General features: G+C 39.8%; 7 non-coding genes across 7 annotated transcripts; 2 read left to right on the forward strand and 5 right to left on the reverse strand.

Annotated features, from left to right (window-relative positions):
- Positions 1 to 238: 238 nt before the first annotated feature.
- On the reverse strand, positions 239 to 320 carry trnal-aag (transfer RNA leucine (anticodon AAG)). The gene has a single exon. It is a non-coding gene; the product is annotated as a tRNA-Leu (tRNA).
- A 3,794-nt stretch (positions 321 to 4,114) lies between these two features.
- On the reverse strand, positions 4,115 to 4,225 carry trnal-caa (transfer RNA leucine (anticodon CAA)). The gene is made up of 2 exons: positions 4,188 to 4,225; positions 4,115 to 4,160 (listed from the first exon to the last, which is right to left on the reverse strand). It is a non-coding gene; the product is annotated as a tRNA-Leu (tRNA).
- Positions 4,226 to 5,947: 1,722 nt separating this feature from the next.
- On the forward strand, positions 5,948 to 6,020 carry trnar-ucu (transfer RNA arginine (anticodon UCU)). The gene has a single exon. It is a non-coding gene; the product is annotated as a tRNA-Arg (tRNA).
- Positions 6,021 to 6,634: 614 nt separating this feature from the next.
- trnat-agu (transfer RNA threonine (anticodon AGU)) lies at positions 6,635 to 6,708 on the forward strand. The gene has a single exon. It is a non-coding gene; the product is annotated as a tRNA-Thr (tRNA).
- Positions 6,709 to 9,019: 2,311 nt separating this feature from the next.
- On the reverse strand, positions 9,020 to 9,091 carry trnaq-cug (transfer RNA glutamine (anticodon CUG)). Its single transcript has one exon. It is a non-coding gene; the product is annotated as a tRNA-Gln (tRNA).
- Positions 9,092 to 14,096: 5,005 nt separating this feature from the next.
- Positions 14,097 to 14,184, reverse strand: trnay-gua (transfer RNA tyrosine (anticodon GUA)). The gene is given in 2 exon segments: positions 14,097 to 14,132; positions 14,148 to 14,184. It is a non-coding gene; the product is annotated as a tRNA-Tyr (tRNA).
- Positions 14,185 to 15,400: 1,216 nt separating this feature from the next.
- trnam-cau (transfer RNA methionine (anticodon CAU)) lies at positions 15,401 to 15,473 on the reverse strand. Its single transcript has one exon. It is a non-coding gene; the product is annotated as a tRNA-Met (tRNA).
- Positions 15,474 to 16,653: the final 1,180 nt, after the last annotated feature.

A 16,653-nucleotide genomic window follows, 5' to 3' on the forward strand; every position in this document is an offset into this window, starting at 1 on the left:
TCTATCAACACTGGCAATTCTAATAAGACATATTTAGGAAAGAGAGAGGGCTTTGTGCACAGTAACTGTAACATCAACAAGGGCGAGTTCTGTCATGTGACACTAAGCAGAACAAGAAACAGTTTCACAGTTATGTCTAACTGTATTGTCTTTCACTGATATTCAAATCACAATGAGTTAAGGAGAAGCTCCTGAACTGAGAAAAGTTTTCACAGACTTCACTATGAGAACAAAGAACTGGCAGTGGTGGGATTCGAACCCACACCTCAACTGAGACTGGAGCCTTAATCCAGCGCCTTGGACCGCTCAGCCACACTACCACACGAATGCATATTAAGCCCTGCTGAGCTCATGGTTTTATCAACAGTTTACCTATAAAATTTTACGTAGCAATAACGAAACCTGTCTTTAAACACAATGCATGTAATGAGCTAACACAGGGATAAATGACTGAAGGAATTTCACTGAATCCAACATGTGAACAATGGTTGTTACTGAACATGTCTCATCAGCAGCAAAGGGGAAGAATAGATTGGAAATTTGTGGCAGGTTGCAACAACAGCTGCTCAACAAAAACTTCCTGCAGAGCCATCACTGCTGAGCAAGAGAGGAATGAAACTGAAAGCAACAAAAGCTAAAGGACCAGATGACATCAACCCCAGGACACTCGAAGCCTGTGCTGGGCAGCTTGCAGGAAAACTCCAGCAACTCTTCAACCTCTCACTGAGGTTTGCACAGCAAAGAGACAAATCAGTGTTTGTGTGACTTTAAAATTGATTTTCTAATGTTGAGTGTGGTGATGAGAGGTGGTCTGGTGCCAGATAAGGTCCTTAAACCTGCTCTGGGTTGGTAAATGTGAGTTTCTACAGTGAGTCTTCATGTTATCAGAGTAAACAAGGCTGACACTTCTCTTGCTGATGTAGAATGCTGATGTGGAACTGGATCCACTGGATCAGAGAAACTTCAGATCTATGTTAGCTGAAAGCCCTTCTCTGGTAAATTTGGCACATTAATGGTTAATGTACGTAAATACACAGTGATCACAACACGGTAATAAATACAGCGGCTGCAGTTGTTTTCAGGCTGGTACCAAACACTAACACAGACACAAACAGCTACAGTGACTAACTGTCTACAGCTAAAACACTACTGTGTAAGATAAGCACATAAAGCTGCCACTCCTTGTGACCATTAACATTACAGTGTCATTAAGAATCCCTCATGAGTATTGCAAAATGTGAGTATAAACTATGGACAGAGATATGGGTATGTTTGGGCGACACCTCTGTGTGACTTCATAGGTTTGTAACAAATGAACCAGCTTACAGAATAAGAGTTCTGCGGCTTTACCTTATTTTCTTCATTGAATGAAATCCAAATCCGTATCTCAATTCAAACACAATGGACTTTTTGCTAGAAGATGGAGAGGGTAGACACAGATTGTGATTGTTTGAGGAAAGATGGAGAAATTTGGCAGGGATTGGCTGACAGTTTTGGAGAAAACAGAGAGGGGCGATGATGCTGGCTGATAATTTCTGAGAAGAAGGGAAAGGTAGAGCGCCAACTATCCATCCATATGCCCGTCTCAGTAGCTGGTAGTGGTTAGTGCCCAGGGCACAATGAGAATGTTGCCATTTCATGGACATCACTGTTTAGGTTGTGCAGAGGCATTGGTGGTTCAATGGAAGAATTCTCACCTGCCATGTGGGAGGTCAGGTTCGATTCCCGGCCAATGCAGAAGGCCCTTTAAATTGCCATGTTGCAATGCTTAGTTGCTCAAATTTTCGAGGCTGCTGTGCAGGGGCCTTTGATGTTTGAAGCAAAGATGTAAACCTCTACAGTACAGGAGCACAGCTGTATGTTCTCAAGAAATCTCTCTGCTCTCCTTTATGATTGCCTAAAGATGACACACATTTGGATCATTTGAATTTAGCTTTTCCAAAGAAGTGCCCTATGGGCTTATTGTACAATGTTGTATTTTCCAGCACCATGTTCTCATGCCAAAGGCTGCATCAGGTGAAGTGGTCATCACGTTTGCCTAACATGTGAAAGGTCCAGGTAGAAGCAGTGATATTTTTATGGACTGTTGCATCTCAGTTGCAGAAAACTCATCCTGAGCTTACCAATGACAGCTGTGACCCATTATTGTATCACCTGCCAAGAGCTCCTGGCAGTGGGTGCAATGGTGCCAAGTGGCCGACGTTGATGAGAACCCAGCAACTACAGCAGCAGTAGAAGGTGGATGGAGGCTTACCACTCATAACATAAACACAAATATATAAGTTGCTGTGGAGTGTAAGTCACAGCTACGACTCTATGCCCAGTTGTTACTTGGACCTGGAGACATTACGGCATCATTAATAAGCAAGTGGACTTGCTGTTCCTCCATCACTGCTTTGAACAGTTAAACAAATGTTTTTTTTCCCCTATTTTTCTAATGGAAATACGTCTGCTCAAGGCATACAATCTCTCATACTACTTTTGAAAAGAGATATCAAATTGTAATATTTTGCTGTGGACAAATCTGGATTTTGCCTTATTTGACTGCAACTAAAGCTGTAAAGAAAAAAGCATAAAAAGTATAGTCAAAACATTTGTAATATCTGACTTGTACAGTTATAAAAACTTGCACCTTTGCAGTGTGAACAGTTTGAACACTGGTCTAAATAGGGGGTCTATCTTTTTACTTGTCAGAGCAGAATCTTTTGTTTAGATGATCCATGAGCAGTCAACTTCAACTCCAGTTAACAAATGCAGTATTACTTGGACCAACTATCATCATATTAAAGTAAGAAAAGAGTTTGGTTCTGTCACAGGCTGCATCACTCATTGATTTTTCTAACTTTGCTGTTGAAGCTTCAATTAATGAGCATCATGAGCTTCAGAGATGCTTTACATTTGAGTCACAGTGGGACATTTTTAGATCTGTTTGAAAAACCCAGAGGGTCAGGAAAAGTCCAACATAGCTGAGTGTTTTAGGACAAAGAGCACAGTCCCAGGTCTTTCAGAGTCCATGAACCACATGTATACACTCTGGGCCAACCGTAGGCTGAGCTAAGTATCTGTGTGAGTACCTTGTGGCAGAATTACATCAAGTAGTAGAGTGCACTGTGATGAGCTGACCAAGTGGTTAAGGTGATGGACTCCTAATCCATTGTGCTCTGCATTGTGGCTTAGATTCCCTATCTCATTGAGAGAGCTGTTAATTTAGTCTTCAGTGATTATAGTTATGAGGTTAAGGCAAAGACACAAACTACACAATGAATATTCAAGTATTACAGCGTCAACATTCCTTCCACCCAAAAGAGAGCTGGGATAGGGTCCAGCAGATCCCTGTGACCCTGGTTAAGGAATAAGCAGTGATAGAAAATGGATGGATGGATGGACAGTTTCAGGATTAATTCATAATGCACTTGTTTAATTTCAAGGAAGAACCAGATAAAATGAAGGGCCCCTCATACTGAACAAGTGTAACGTCGACATGTGCAGCGCCATTGACCAACTGCGGTGTAACAGAGGATGGTTTCGATCCATCTACCTGTGGGATATGGAACCAGCACGCTTCCACTGCACTACTCTACTCTTCACTCAAGCTGTGGGGGTGGGGATTGTCATGCTGTTTTGTAAAATACAAAATAAGTTGCAAATCTGGATGATTGTTAAATCAGAACCATGTTTACAGTGTGAAGAACACAAGCCTGCCGAGCTCAGTCAGTAGAGCATGAGATTCGTAATGTCAGGGTCATGGGTCATACATTCTTCTCCTATTACCCACCTGAAGTCACATCACCTCTTCTCAACACATGGAGCTCTCCTGTAGAATCACCACCACCCAAAGTGGGGCTCAAACCTAACCCTAACCCTGAGATTAAGAATATCATGCTCTACTGACTGAGCTAGCCAGGCTGTGTATAACACACATTTAACTGTAAATGTGGTATACTTGGATCCACCTATGTTCTGCCAATTGACTATCAGGTTAATGCAGAATATCTATGTAGTTGATTCAATGTTGTTACTGTTACATGTACATATTCAAGTAGAAAATGACTTTACAAAGAGAGAGACAGAGAATGTTATCAAAGTACAGGGTAAAAGTCAATACATAAAAACCTGTCAGAAGTGGGATTTGAACCCACGCCTCCATTAGGAGACCAGAATACTCAGTTCAGAGGAAGGAATGAAACCTTGAGCCTGGCGCCTTAGACCGCTCGGCCATCCTGACACTGTACATTAAAGGACTGGCCGTCCTTTCTCTAGGAGAGTCACATGATTGTATGTGACTCCACCTCTCATCTGAACCCACACCTCCAGAGGAGACTGTAACTTGAATGCAGTGTCCTAGATCGCTCTAGCATCCTGACAGTTACTGTACCCTGAATGTGTGAATTTTGAATTCACATAACACTGCTATGGAAAATATAGCAGATAGAGGGACTAAAGTGCAGTAACCTGACTATTTAGAAAAAGCTGGGTTTGTTCAGGATGTGTTTAGCAGTATTTCCTTCTTGCAATGATATTTCATGGTAACAGAAAGTCAAGCACTTTCCTCAGTTAACATTAGCGCACTGCTGGGATTTGAATGTATGATCTCCTGTTTGCTAGAAAGGCACTTTAACCAACTAAACTACAGAGTGACCTTGGGGCAAAGTTTTAAATGTGTCTACCTTATTCCACATTGAAGTTTTTACATAGGAACATGTAAGAACTAATTTTAGCTCTTGAACCTAGAAAGTTTAGAAGGACTGTTCCTGTTCATATTTCCTTCCTGTCTCCTCTCTCCATTCTCGTGTTTCATAAAGGATTCATGTTTGTCAGCTCCTGTTCAGTGAACTAAATTCTCTGGTAAATGTCTGTAATAATCAGTGTACTCCAATAGTAACTATGTACTTCCAGTCTAATGTTACTGCACTGATTCATAAACCGTCAACATGGAACCACCAATATAATTCAAGTGCAACTGGTGCAGGTAAGATCTGCCCTATAGCTGTGATTAGTTTTACGACCTGCATAAAATCTAAATCTCAATATTTCCTGTTTGACATAGATTTGTCTCAGAATAGTCCATGATGGTGTTGATTGTTCTGGTGACTGAATCAAAGGCTCTGACCCTACATCATTTTGAGAATTTTTTTTATTTAAGAACAAATTGTTAAAAAATTTGACAATGCAGGCTGGTTAGCTCAGGTGGTAAGATGCTAATAGGCCAAAGGTCATAGGTTCATGCTCCATAATGGTGATTGTGTTAAATGTCAGTTCCAGTGAAACGAAACTGAAATTCATAAAACAAAAGAGTAAAGTCTGCAATATCTAGTGGTGTAATTACAGAATATAAGCTTCTAATTCATTCAGTTGAATGAAGCAAAGCAAGGTCGTCCATTTTAGCCTTTCATGGGTTGATGTGGCTTTGTTGGTTAAAGCACCTGATTGTTAAATTACAGATTATAAAAATGGTGAAAGAATGAATGAAATTGAACAGCAGAAAGAAAGTTTCAGGTGTCAGGTACTGTAATGAAACAAATCAAACAGCAGCCAGGTGTGCCAACTATTACACAGATCTAGAAACTGACACCATACCACGCATCACATGTGTCATCAACAATTGTTTTTAAAACCATCCAGTGTCAGCAGATACACCAAACCAAACCACATTCCTTCAAGCTGGAGTTAAACCAGCAACTTAAGGATAACTGCTACTTCAACCAACAGTTCTCCACTGAGCTACTGAAGGAAGTGCAGAGTGGTTTGGTGTTGAACGTTTCCACAGATGCATAAACTGACACTGAACCACACATTTGATACCAAAGCTCTTTTCTTAACTGCAGGATAACTGTCACTTATAACCCAGAGGTCAATGGATTGAAACCATCCTCTGCTACACCTTGATGTTGCAACTGACATTGTAATGAAACTGTCTGGTTACAATATTCAAACTACAGCATTTGTAATCCCAGTGGCCTAATGGATAGGGCACTGGCCTTCTAAGCTAGAGATTGTGGGTTCAAGTCCCACCTGGGGTGATTGACAGGAAAGTAATTTAATTTAAAACCAACACTCTAAGAGTTGGTGATGTCAAACTTGCATCAGCTGGTGTGTTGCATGGTGACAGAGCACAGTAACAACATCTCCATGTCTGCTCCACCTGTCTCTCATGTACTTGAAATTTATCCTTTATCCTTAGATCGCTGTATCAACTTTGACTTGAAGGAATGTTGTTTTGTTTTGGTATCTTGTGTATCTGTTCACATTGGATGGATGTAAAATCAAGTTCTGATAACACATCTGATTTGTGGTATGGTGTCACTTTCTGGATCTGTGTAATAGTTGAACACCTGGCTGCTCGGTGATTCCTTTGATGATGATGATAAATATTTTCGAAAGGCGAAATTCGAGTGTCCAGTAGCACAGAAACCACGCAATGCCACATTATACAAATAAAACAGTAAAAACAGACAGACAAATAAATAGTTAAAAGGATACTTGCAATGCAAGTAATAAAGTGCACAGGTTCAACAGGAGCTGTTATACAGTCTTATAGCCCCAGGAATGAATGACCTCTTGAACCTTTCAGTTCTACAGAACATGGAGAGGAGCCTGTTACTACAGCTGCTATATTTTAAGGTTAGCTACAAGTGGTGCTGTGGCTTAGTTGGTTAAAGCACCTGTCTAGTAAACAGGTGATCGGGGGTTCAAATCCTAGCAGTACCTCATTACTAACTCACTATAAATAGAATGAGTCCTGGTTTCCTTTTGCCATACACTGAAATGATACTTAGTACAAGGAGGAAATACTGCAAAACACATGTACAGAAGCAGTTCTTGTTACTGCTTTGGGACATTGTAAAAAAAAAAAACGCAGCTTTTTCTAAATAGCTGAATTACTAATGTTCTACCCTGTACTTTGGTAACATTCTCTGTCTCTCTCGTTGTAAAGCCATTTTCTACTTGAATATGTACATGTAACAGTAACAACACTGAATCAACTGCACTATTAAAATATTCTGCATTAACCTGATAGTCAATTGGCAGAACATAGGTGTATCCAAGTATACCACATTTACAGTTAAATGTGTGTTATACACAGCCTGGCTAGCTCAGTCAGTAGAGCATGATATTCTTAATCTCAGGGTTAGGGTTAGGTTGGAGCCCAACTGACCATCAATTTGGACCAATCAGATCAACACTAACCTTCCCAACTTGGACCAAAACTGTTTTTCCGCCAACTCTATGAGACACTAACAGGATGAGTTACAAATAACACCTCATTGTCAGCAGGACTCAATCCTGCATGGGGAGACCACAATGGAATCCATCTAATCCATCACCCATCCTTATTGAGAAACATCACAGCAGGAGGACTGGTTTGTCAGGAGTGGGATTTGATGAGTGATGTTTGAGCCAGTATATCTATAGCCAGGCCGTAGATACTAAAGGGGTGAGAACTGAAGACTATGGACTGCACATTCTATCAGCAGTGATGTGGATATGTTTGTTCTGGTAAGTAACAGGAAGACACTGGACAAACTACTCTCCATCAAATTGGACATGTAGAAGATGACACACATTTAGATCATTTGAATTTAGCTTCTCAAACATATATTTGACTTCTCAAACATAGGTGGATCCAAGTATACCTTTGGTTTTATATTTACAACCAAAGGGGGGTAATAGGAGAAGGAGTTTCAGTGTCATTAAATAAATATAGATGACTGTATCATAAATGACTACAGAAATGTTTCCAATTTGAAACAGAATTGACTAAGTGGAACTTCCACACATATACTCCTGAACAAAATCTTAAGACCAGGGGAAACATTACAAGTATTCACCTTCTGTATGAGGTTTGATTATCCTCTCTTGACACAGAATTCTGCAAAGCAATTGTGCTTCTGTATCAATGGGTTCCTCAAAAAAAGGGCACTCCACATCTCCAGCCTCTTCTTCAGTCTGAATGTCAATTGGCTCAGAAACAACTCAGGGTTTATAAAACCTGCCAGCAAGCAGGTTTGGTTCGCAGAGTAAGGTACCATCAGTTACTGACTCAGAGTCAATCTGAACACGCTTTGTGGAACCAAAAACCTTGACTATCCCTCATCTCAGAGTTTAACAAACTCTGGGTTTTCACTAAATCCACTTTCTGAAACAGGTCCCTGTACACTGTGCTACGCTGAACCATAACCTAACCTCTGTTACTATGGAAACACTGTCTTAAGACAGAACTGACATCAACACAAGACTGACAACACACTGTGTTTGTTCATTTCTTCTCCTTCAGATGAGACATGATGTCAGCAGTAACCTAACCTAACTGGAACACACACAGCAACACAGTTTTCTCAGTCCTCAAAGTCCACTAAGGCAATAAAACACATTATTATAGTTAGTTTCTAAGTAACATATCACTGTTGATAGGAATAGAACCAGTGCAGATAAACCTCAACAGAATTCAAGCCCATCACTTTAACCACTCAGCCACAACAACTTGCTCAGGTGTTCAACTAGACATATTTAAAACGTAAAACAATGTGTGGTTTTAAGTATTGGAATATTTCATTTTAAAAAGCAATATTTAATATTGGTCCTGTGATGGACTGGTGACATGTCCAGTGTGTACCCCTGCATTTCACCGAAAGAAAGCTGGGGTAGGCTCCAGAAGATCCTTGTGACCCTACTTAGGAATAAGCGGGTATAGATAATGGATGAATGAAGGCATATTTAATATCATCAAAAACCTGAGAAACAGGAAGAATTTGTTTTTAAAAATCTCCCTAATAAGGTACTTTTGATTTTCTTACATCTTAAGGCTCCAATTACCTGTATTGTGTGATCCTGTGCTCTCTGACTATATTCAGAGACTCTGTTCTTTGGGAGCTAGAACTGTTTTCTATGTAACAGTGTAGCTGAAATATGTTGAATGTGCAGCTGAACTTCCTTTATTCACTACTCATTGTGTTGATCGGTTATTGCCTGATATCTCATGTGTCAGAAAAACAATGTTTTACTGCTGTTTTTCTTGAAGAGGTCCCACTGAGAGTTGAACTCAGATCACTGGATTCAGAGTACAGAGTGCTAACCATTACACCATAGGACCTTGTGACTGACGCATGTTGTCATCAGAAACTGTGGCTACTCGACTCCACTGAACTTTTTTGTTTTTATTTTTTTTGTTTTCCATTACATTTTACGGCATACAATAGATTCCTTTAACAGCAAATCAACAGCTTATTTTGCTGTGGTGCTTGTCTGTTTCCAGGCTGAATAAAATAACATAACATCTGGTACAAAAGCTTGACTTCCAACTGCCTAGTTTGATTATGGATGTTTGTTTTTGACAACATAGTGTCTGTGATATTTCTGGTAACACACAAATGCACCAGTGGACTTTGGAAAATCAGCATGTTGTGACAAATGTCATCTCAGCATTTGTGTGTTACCAGAAGTAGTTTGTAGTTTGTCAAAAATATGCATCCATAATCAAACTAGGCAGTTGGAAGTCAAGCTTTTGTACCAGTTGTTATTTTATACAGCCTGGAAACAGACCAGCACCACAGCAAAATAAGTGTCATCCTCCTTGCTCAAATGTTCAGAGTCTGTTATCTATAACAGTTATAGTCTGAAACTATAACTAATGAGGACAAACATTAGAAAACAGGAACATATAGGATTGCAGTAAGACACAGGGAAGACTGAGACTGTTGAGATCTAACACCTGATGAGATCCTTTTTTTCGTTTTTTGACAGTTTTAAACAACATTGATTCAGCTGAGTTTTTACAGGTTGGTGTCACTGTCTTAAAGTCCATGAGGTGGGTCACCAATATCTGTAAACTGTCGGTATTTAAACCAAACAAGCAGAAAAAGTCCAAAAATGCCTTTACAAAAAGGGTTCAGGACTTGCCCTTCAGACCATAGTCTAAGGCAGGAAAACTGAACATTCCCCCATGACTGACCCCGTACAAACTGCAGGCCTCTCAGACGAACGCTTGAATTTTACATGACACCTCACAGCCATTGGACCCTCCCTTACACCTGCAAATGCAGAATAAGGATTTTCCAGCAGATGTGACCATTTCTGACTGTGTCAGTGCTTCCACACAGTCACTCATGTTTGCTTCGTTCTGATTCAGAGCAAGGGCATCACTTTGGATAAGTGGTTAACATTGTTGCCTCACAGCAAGAAGGCTCAGGCTGGTTAGAAACCTGGTGGGGGCCTTTCTGTGTTGTGAAAGTATCACGTTTGATGGAGAATGTGAGAATTGATCCCACTGCCTGGGATTCAAACCCACTGATTTTTCAAGCATAGTGGGAAATGTGGAGCAGAACAAAATTTGTACAGTGATGTCCTTAAAAGCCACTGGTCTGGTTGTTTTCCAACGATCCCTTCCCTTTCCCTACCCACTGCTGATCAACTGATTCAGATGTGTTCAGACAATCAAGTTAAACCTGAAAGGCAGGGACCGTTGGGGAAAGAAGGATTGATGTGTATCTCAGTGCCCAGGACTGAGCCTCCTTTCTCTAGGAGATTCACATGACTGTATTTGACTCCACCTCTGATGAAAGACCTTGTGATAGATAGACAAATACAAAGGGATGCTAACACAACAACAAAGGGATGCTAAACAACAACAAAGGGATGCTAAACAACTACAAAGCAATGCTAAACAACAACAAAGTGATGCTAAACAACTACAAAGGCACACAAAGGAATGCTAAACAACTACAAAGCAATGCTAAACAACAACAAAGTGATGCTAAACAACTACAAAGGCACACAAAGGAATGCTAAACAACTCCGAAGGGATGCTAAACAACAACAAAGGGATGCTAAACAATTACAAAAGCACACAAAGCGATGCTAAACAACAACAAAGTGATGCTAAACAAGTACAAAGCAATGCTAACCAACAACAAAGTGATGATAAACAACTACAAAGGGATGCTAAACAACTACAAATGCAAACAAAGGCATGCTAAACAACTACAATGCTATACTAAACAACAACAAAAGGATCCTAAACAACTACAAAGTGATGCTAAACTAATACAAAGGGATGCTAAACAAATATAAAGTGATGCTAAACAACAACAAAATGATGCCAAACAACTACACAGGGATACAAAGGGATACTAAAGAAATACAAAGGGATGCTAAGCAACTATAAAGGGATGCTAAACTAATACAAAGGGATGCTAAACAAATATAAAGTGATGCTAAACAACAACAAAATGATGCCAAACAACTACACAGGGATACAAAGGGATGCTAAACGACTACACAGGGATGCTAAACAAATACAAAGTGATGCTAAACAACTACAAAGGAATGCTAAACAACAACAAAGCAATGCTAAACAACTACAAAGGGATGCTAAACAACTACAAAGGGATGCTAAACAACTACAAAGGGATGCTAAACAACTACAAAGGGATGCTAAACAACTACACAGGGATGCTAAACAACAACAAAGCAATGCTAAACAACTACAAAGGAATGCTAAACAAATACAAAATGATGCTAAACAACTACACAGGGATGCTAAACAACTACAAAAGAATGCTAAACAACTACAAAGGCATACAAAGGGATGCTAAACGACTACACAGGGATGCTAAACAAATACAAAGTGATGCTAATCAACTACACAGTGATGCTAAACAACTACAAAAGCATAAAAAGGGATACTAAACAACTACAATGCCATACTAAACAACAACAAAAGTATCCTAAACAACTACAAAGGGATGCTAAACAACTACAAAGGGATGCTAAACAAATACAAAGGGATGCTAAACAACTACACAGGGATGCTAAACAACAACAAAGTGATGCTAAACAACTGCACAGGGATACAAAGGGATACTAAAGAAATACAAAGGGATGCTAAGCAACTATAAAGGGATGCTAAACAAATACAAAGGGATGCTAAACAAATACAAAGTGATGCTAAACAACAACAAAATGATGCCAAACAACTACACAGGGATACAAAGGGATGCTAAACGACTACACAGGGATGCTAAACAAATACAAAGTGATGCTAAACAACTACAAAGGAATGCTAAACAACAACAAAGCGATGCTAAACAACTACAAAGGGATGCTAAACAACTACAAAGTGATGCTAAACAACTACACAGGGATGGTAAACAACAACAAAGCAATGCTAAACAACTACAAAGGAATGCTAAACAAATACAAAATGATGCTAAACAACTACACAGGGATGCTAAACAACTACAAAAGAATGCTAAACAACTACAAAGGCATACAAAGGGATGCTAAACGACTACACAGGGATGCTAAACAAATACAAAGTGATGCTAATCAACTACACAGTGATGCTAAACAACTACAAAAGCATAAAAAGGGATACTAAACAACTACAATGCCATACTAAACAACAACAAAAGTATCCTAAACAACTACAAAGGGATGCTAAACAACTACAAAGGGGTGCTAAACAAATACAAAGGGATGCTAAACAACTACACAGGGATGCTAAACAACAACAAAGCAATGCTAAACAACTACAAAGGGATGCTAAACAAATACAAAGTGATGCTAAACAACTACACAGCGATGCTAAACAAATACAAAGTGATGCTAATCAACTACACAGTGATGCTAAACAACTACAAAAGCAGACAAAAGGGATACTAAACAACTACAATGCCATACTAAACATCAACAAAAGTATCCTAAACAACTACAAAGGGATGCTAAACAACTACAAAGGGATGCTAAACAACTGCACAAGGATACAAAGGGATGCTAAAGAACTACAAATGGATGCTAAACAACAACGAAGTAATGCTAAACAATGCTAAACAACAACAAAGTGATGCCAAACAACTACACAGGGATACAAAGGGATGCTAAACAACTACAAAGGGATGCTAAACAACAACAAAGCAATGCTAAACAACTACAAAGGCATACAAAGGGATGCTAAACGACTACACAGGGATGCTAAACAAATACAAAGTGATGCTAAACAACTACAAAGGGATGCTGAGCAGTAACTTGGTACTTAGAAGAAGCTGGATTTGTTCAGTAGTTCCCGCTGGAGCTCCAGCAGCATTAAATCATGAGCTGCTACTTGTGTCAATGACACTTCTGAAGGTGTCTCTGTGACATCATGTCCAAGAATGTTTAGACATTAAAGAGATCAAAGGTCTGTCAGAGTTATGACACACACACACACACACACACTTTCTGACTTTACAATGATGCCTCTTGTACATCGTCTTATTATTATTATTGTGTCATTTCTAATCAAGAAAAAACTTGAAAACTGGTTGAATAAAAGTAACTTTAAGTCAGAATTTGCCAGGGGTATGAATAATTTCAGTTAATGCAGAATATCTTTGCAGGTGATTCAACGTTGTTACTGTTACATGTACATACTCAGGTAGAAAATGACTTTACAAAGAGAGAGACAGAGAATGTTATCAAAGTACAGGGTAGAGCTCAGAAGATTATTAAATTAGCTATTTAGAAAAATCTGGGTTTGTTTATAGTCAGTTATTACTGAGGCACTGCTGGGGTTTGAACACAAGATCTCCTGTTTACTAGACAGGAACATTAACCAACTAAGTCACAGTACCACTTACAAGCACACTTAAAATATATCTCCCTTATTCCACAATGTCTGAGTTTTAGACATTGGAACATGCAAGAACTGATTTTAGCTCTTGAGCCTAGAAAGTCCAGAAGGACGGTCCCTGTTCATATTTCCTTCCTGTCTCCTCTCTCCATTCTCCTGTTTCATAAAGGATTCATGTTTGTCAGCTCCTGTTCAGTGAACTAAATTCTCCAGTGAATGTCTGTAATAATCAGTATATTCCAATAGTAACTATCTGTGATTAGTTGTATGACCTGCATAAAATGAGATGCTGTACATTTTTTACCACTCTGTTGTTGCCACATGCCATGGTGGGTAAGTGGTTAGCACTGTTGCCTCACAGCAAGAAGGTCATGGGTTCGCAACTAAAATCTACTATTACACAGATGCAGAAATCGAATGTGTCATCAGCTCTTGATTTTACATCCATCCTATGTCAGCAGATACACAGAACACAAAACCTAAACAATATTCCTTCAAGCCGGAGTTGAACCAGCGACCTAAGGATAACTGCTACTTCAACCTACAGTCCTCCACTCTGCCAACTGAGCTATTGAAGGAAGCACACAGGGGTTTGGTGTTGAACTTTTCCACAGATGCATAAACTGACACTTAACTACACATTTGATACCAGCTCTTTTCTTAACTGCAGGATAACTGTCACTTCAACCTACAGTCCTCCACTCTACCAACTGAGCACCTTGGACAGCATCAACAATGCTGCAATATCATTGGCTATGACTCCTGTATACAACTGGCCCCTGTGTGGAAGGCAGCTATGCTCACCACTACACCACCATCACTGTGTCCAAAGTTTTTACTACTCTTCTGAGGTATTTTCCATCCACCTCATCTGTTCTGCTCCTTGGCTCCTGTACTTCTGCTTATGGAAAACATGTCAGTCAGGAAAGCAGGAGTGAAAGGATGACAGCACTTTTGCAGTTCACACTCACTCTGTCTATAACACATTCTGCTGTCTTTGTCTGGACTGAGTTCATACATGTTGTACAAATATGAAACCAGATATCTGATAATACAGAAGTCTTAAGATTGGGCTTTAAAGACTTGTGGAGAATGTGGGCATGGATCCCACTACCTCTTACATGCTAAGCAAGCGGTCTACCACTTGAGCTAACTCCCCAACATCTTAATGATGCAGATCCAGTTTACAATTTGCACAGACTGTCCACTATCACACTGAGCTAGTTTGGACTTTTCCTGACCCTCTGGGTTTTTCAAACTAATCTGTTTTTTAATAGTCTAATTTTGAATTTTCTTAAAATTCAGACTTTTTTTGCTAGGAGTTCTGGCTTTCTTCTCAGAAATCACTAAAGTAGCATAACATAACTAATTCTTTTTGTTTCATGTTCTCATTCTTGCACCAGAATAGTTTAACCAATAAGCAGATGGAACTTTCACGACTTGCAGTGATGCATTTTGGTTTGCTTAATAAGCTGAAGCTCTTCAGCAGTCTGATTTCTAACTATATCCTCAATATATATGACTGCACACAGGTGTAGATGGGTGGTTGGCACTTATGTTCCTCAAGAAAAACTGCACTGCTTGTTTTCCAAATATAAATGGTGCACCCACTGCTGACTAACTGGATCAGGTGTGGGCCATCAGAACCTACTTAATTAGTCATCCGCCCTTATCTGAGACAGGATGGTACAGCTTCTGATTGGCTAAACACAGCTGATACAGGCAATCACTAGTATAAAGGTGAAGGAACAAAGGTTGCACCCTCCTGTTCTAGATGAACCATAAAGAAACCCCTGCCTCGTGTGAGGTTTGAACTCACAGCCTTCAGATTATGAGACTGACGCGCTGCCAACTGCACCAACGAGGCAAAAAAAGCTGCAACAATAGACACAAGTCAACTATTTATAATTTAGCTTATTTACAGTTTTTATCCATCCATCCAGCCATGATCTACACCCACTTATTCCTAATTAGGGTCACAGGGATGTGCTGGAGCCTATTACAGTTTTATATACAGTTTTTAGTATTGATACAAAACATTAAAGGAAACACACAGTGGTTTGGTGTTGAACTTTTCCATAGATGCATAAACTGAACACTAGACGCCAAGTCTCTTTTCTTAACCGCACAAACTGCATGTATAGTGAGTAATGCGCTTGTTTAGTTCCAGGGAAGAACCAAAGAGGATGAAGAGCCCATCATACTTAACCAGTTCAATGAAGAGCAGCACCAACCAACTGCCTTGCAACATTAAGGTGAAGCAAGTGAAAGTGAAAGTGACTTATATGGCCAAGTACAGTGAGTATTTGTGCTTTTTAACCCACCCAAGTGCACACACACACACACACCCTCACACACACACCCTCACACACACACACACACACACACACACACACACACACACACCGTGCAAACACAGTGGGCAACCAATGCTGCAGTTGTGGTATTGAGGGCAGACAGGGCACTGGCTATTCACTCTGTGCCACCAACAATTCCTGTATGAACTTGTTTCAGCTTTTCATATGTCGGTGTCTACCCCAGAGATTATTTGTTCTCATTATGTGTGTGAAGATCCTCAGTTGTCCAGGGGAAGTTATCTAAAGGTTGAGTCATGGCAACTGGACTTTCAATTGCCATGACTCAACCTTTAGTTTCATTATTTATGTACTGTGCCCAAACCCTTAGCCCATTTGGTATGCTCCTACCTTGACTTATTGATCTGTTTTTAGACTGGTTTGTTCAAAGCACAGAAAGCTGAAATGTTAATGAGGCTACACCCAAACTTGCCCCATGTCAGAACGAATGTTAATGATTCTATTCAGTCCTCATTACCTCATGATTACAGTGAATCCAACAGCTCACTGGAAGTGTTAAGTGTCCACTGGACACACAATATTGATCTTTTAATGAGGCTGGTCAAAAACAACAGCAACAGACTTGCAACAATCAGCTCCATTCATTCACACATCAGTGGGCTGCATTCAGGCTATTTGCATAGTTACTAAAGCTGAGAATTGCACCATCATGGGTGATGGCTCTCAGACCTG

Source organism: Mastacembelus armatus, unplaced genomic scaffold (assembly GCF_900324485.2).
Source record: "Mastacembelus armatus unplaced genomic scaffold, fMasArm1.2, whole genome shotgun sequence".
NCBI classification, from domain to species: Eukaryota; Metazoa; Chordata; class Actinopteri; order Synbranchiformes; family Mastacembelidae; genus Mastacembelus; species Mastacembelus armatus.